The following is a 4471-nucleotide window of genomic DNA, read 5'->3' as shown; positions in this document are numbered from 1 at the left end:
CATGACTTCACGTCACCACCGCTAAGCTAAAGGTGGCTAATGTTGGGCTATAAAGGAACTACAGCACGGTCACATGACTTCACGTCACCACCGCTAAGCTAAAGGTGGCTAATGTTGGGCTATAAAGGAACTACAGCTCGGTCACATGACTTCACGTCTCCACCGCTAAGCTAAAGGTGGCTAATGTAGGGCTATAAAGGAACTACAGCACGGTCACATGACTTCACGTCACCACCGCTAAGCTAAAGGAGGCTAATGTTGGGCTATAAAGGAACTACAGCACGGTCACATGACTTCACGTCTCCACCGCTAAGCTAAAGGTGGCTAATGTAGGGCTATAAAGGAACTACAGCACGGTCACATGACTTCACGTCTCCACCGCTAAGCTAAAGGCGGCTAATGTTGGGCTATAAAGGAACTACAGCACGGTCACATGACTTCACGTCACCACCGCTAAGCTAAAGGTGGCTAATGTTGGGCTATAAAGGAACTACAGCACGGTCACATGACTTCACGTCACCACCGCTAAGCTAAAGGTGGCTAATGTTGGGCTATAAAGGAACTACAGCTCGGTCACATGACTTCACGTCTCCACCGCTAAGCTAAAGGTGGCTAATGTAGGGCTATAAAGGAACTACAGCACGGTCACATGACTTCACGTCACCACCGCTAAGCTAAAGGAGGCTAATGTTGGGCTATAAAGGAACTACAGCACGGTCACATGACTTCACGTCTCCACCGCTAAGCTAAAGGTGGCTAATGTAGGGCTATAAAGGAACTACAGCACGGTCACATGACTTCACGTCACCACCGCTAAGCTAAAGGAGGCTAATGTTGGGCTATAAAGGAACTACAGCTCGGTCACATGACTTCACGTCACCACCGCTAAGCTAAAGGTGGCTAATGTTGGGCTATAAAGGAACTACAGCACGGTCACATGACTTCACGTCACCACCGCTAAGCTAAAGGAGGCTAATGTTGGGCTATAAAGGAACTACTGCACGGTCACATGACTTCACGTCACCACCGCTAAGCTAAAGGTGGCTAATGTTGGGCTATAAAGGAACTACAGCACGGTCACATGACTTCACATCACCACCGCTAAGCTAAAGGTGGCTAATGTAGGGCTATAAAGGAACTACAGCACGGTCACATGACTTCACGTCACCACCGCTAAGCTAAAGGTGGCTAATGTTGGGCTATAAAGGAACTACAGCACGGTCACATGACTTCACGTCACCACCGCTAAGCTAAAGGAGGCTAATGTTGGGCTATAAAGGAACTACAGCACGGTCACATGACTTCACGTCACCACCGCTAAGCTAAAGGAGGCTAATGTTGGGCGGGATGATATTTAGACGTCTCATTTAGACACTTGTTAGCATCCTCCATTTTTAGATTCACCAGTGGGAGATTTATTTATGTTTAAACTCTGATTCTCTGAAAAAAAATCAAATATCACAGATTTCAATTCCTCCAAGAAATGATGTCTCCCAAATCATTTTCTATCCTCCAACTGCACATCTGTGTAATTTCATACTTGGAAGTTCTTAAGACTCATAAAACACTAAAAACACAGATTAGAATCAAAAATATATTTGTTTGGCTGTTTGAGATATTCCATTTGGACCTGCGGCGTAGTGCTGTTACTGTAAGCAATTTGAACACATTCATATTAAAAGTAAACATATTTAGTTGTTGGGTTTAAAGGACTTGTTGAAAAAAAGAGTAAAAGATGATTTAAAGTTCATAATAATGTCAACAAAGTTACTTTATAATAATAAACAATATTGATCATTGCAACTTTATTTATTTTAACTCTTTTACTCTTTTCTCTGTCAGAATCAATAAAAGCTGTTTTTGTTTTTTTCAGAAATGCAAATGAGCGACTCTTGCTGGAGGTGAAATTAGCATCTTTGATTAAAAAATTAGCAGCGAACAAACAAAACAAAACATACGAACGATTAAAGGAAAAACATCCCGCAGGCGGAGCAGGAATCTTTTTATCTGGATTTAATTATCAAACATAATTTACACATCTCAAATGTGTGTCTCTGTGAGTCTGCTGGGGATTCATAACCAATGTTCTCACTTCAAATCCGGACTCTGGAGAAAACTCTGTTACGGAAAACATCGATTCATTTCATCATTGCTTTTTTACTTTCTACATTTTCAGGACATCATTTATCAAAGACCTTCAGGTGTTATTCTGGAAGACTGACGTCACGTTTTTTGCACTCAATACTCCCTGGATTAACAGTGGCTGAGAATATTCAAAAATAATTGAGATGTAACACATACAATGAGGTTTATTTAGAGATTGCGTGCCAGAGAAACAAAGAGACATTAAACCCAGCAACATAATAATACAAGTGTACACTAACAGAGCTGTGACAAGAACTACGAGAAACAGAGACGGTCCCATAATGAATGGAAACATCGGACCAGTAGCGGGACTAAATATTGAAAAAAGACGAAGTGGCAGAAAACGGATTTGCTAGTTAAATATTGCACATTGTTATTAATCGTGATATAAAGCAGGAAGTAGGAGCTGTCTGTAATGATGATATCTATATTGCACATAATGGTGCTGTGTTCCCAGTTCTCTTTAAGGAAGGGTGAGGAATTATACATGGAGACCACTGGAGACCCCCGAGTCACAAAACATCAGACGTTGAAGGCCCTGAGTGTCCTGAGGAAAAACAGGCGACTCTGACCTTTCCTTTAAAGAACATCATTTAATTCCAGTCCAGTTTCTGAGTATTTCGCTAATACATCAAACTTCTCAAATGTTGTGCATTTTGACTTTTTTCTCCCAAAATGTTGACCTTACTCCTTAATATCACTACATATTGCGTTAAAAATAATCTCTGAGATGTTTGACGTTCAGTTGGATGTTTATGACGTTCTTCCTCCATACAATTACAACTTTTTTCTATAAAACTGTCACATTTAATTCACCCTACTTCCTTTTTTTCGTCTAAATATTTAAAATAATTGTCAGATTGTTACGTCTTTATTTCACACTCATTAAAACACACTTTATCACTAAAAACATGCAGGAAATGATTTTTTGATGGCAGTACTTTCTGATGTATGGAGCGATTCAGAGCGATATCCACATCTGTAAAAACCTTGGACTCTAATTTCCACATCTCACTCTAAGTCTCTAGTTTTGGGGAAATGCCTTTACATGTTTAATAAATGAAGCCACTGTGAGTAAAACTGCTCAGACTGAAGACTTGGATTCAGCCCAAAACACTTGAAAAGAGTTTCACCTGAAGTCCAATTAAAACTGCCTTCGCTTCATCATTTACATTTAATGAAATTACATAGTGACAGTAAAAACTAATTGTTGATAGCAGTAAATGATTTATATATTGTAAGTGTAGATGTATCTGAAATGTCAAAGGACTCGAAGCTAATTCTGCTTTCGACTCAAGGGATGGCTTCACACACACTTTGTTATCTCTTATAAGAAACCTCTTTAAATCAACTGTTAGGAAACATCTTCAGAGGATTTGCTTTCACTCTTCTTAAGTCCGTGCACAAGTGCTGTAAACATCTCAGTGTCATGTATTCAAAATGTGAACACACTCCTGCAGTACACTCCCTCACTGTAACCAGGTGTGGTTGTTCATTTATAGAGATCCTGTGCAGAGCGCCTACTGACACTCTGTTTTTATCTGTATGTCTCTGCTGACCTCTAGTGGTCACACCCACACACACACGCACGCACGCACGCACGCGCACACTCACGCGCACGCTCACACTCTCACACACGCACGCACGCACGCGCGCGCACACACACACACTCACACACACACACACACACACACACACACACACACACACACACACACACACACACACACACACACACCCCATTGGCCATGGAGCACATCAGGGTTCAGCATCAACGTGTGCAGAACATCACTTTGGTAATGACTGAATGCCGGTCAGGGAGAGGAAATGAAGAAATGACAGCATGTCTGATAACTGGAGAGGGATTTATGAAGAGTTTCTTGAAATGGAGGCAGTTTTTGCATCAGTTTGATTGTAATCTGAGATCATCAGTGAAAAATACAGGGCGTGGCTGAACTGGTCCGACAGCTCCAATCAACTGAGAGGCTTTTATTTAAACTCTTAATACTCTGGAGTTAAGTGCATGAAGTGAGAAGGGCTCAATGCAGCCATCTTCCAACACTGAGAATGATCAGATTGAACTATCCGTTGTTACTCCATTCAAAGTGTGTCATCATGTAAAGTTGTGTCATTAGATATATAAAGAGAAATGGAGAACATTTTAATATTTTAAAACACACAGGTTGATTATCTTTGTAATGCCCAATAAGGAATCTGATAGGATGTAACACAGTTACACATTACACATGTGATGGAATATGTTTGTGATCAATATGTAATAAGACCAGAAGAGTGGAGTGTGATGGAAAGTGTTATCACCCTGAGG

Source organism: Notothenia rossii (genome assembly GCF_949606895.1).
Source record: "Notothenia rossii genome assembly, chromosome: 2".
Taxonomy (NCBI): domain Eukaryota; kingdom Metazoa; phylum Chordata; class Actinopteri; order Perciformes; family Nototheniidae; genus Notothenia; species Notothenia rossii.
Note: the sequence above shows the minus strand (reverse complement) of the source record.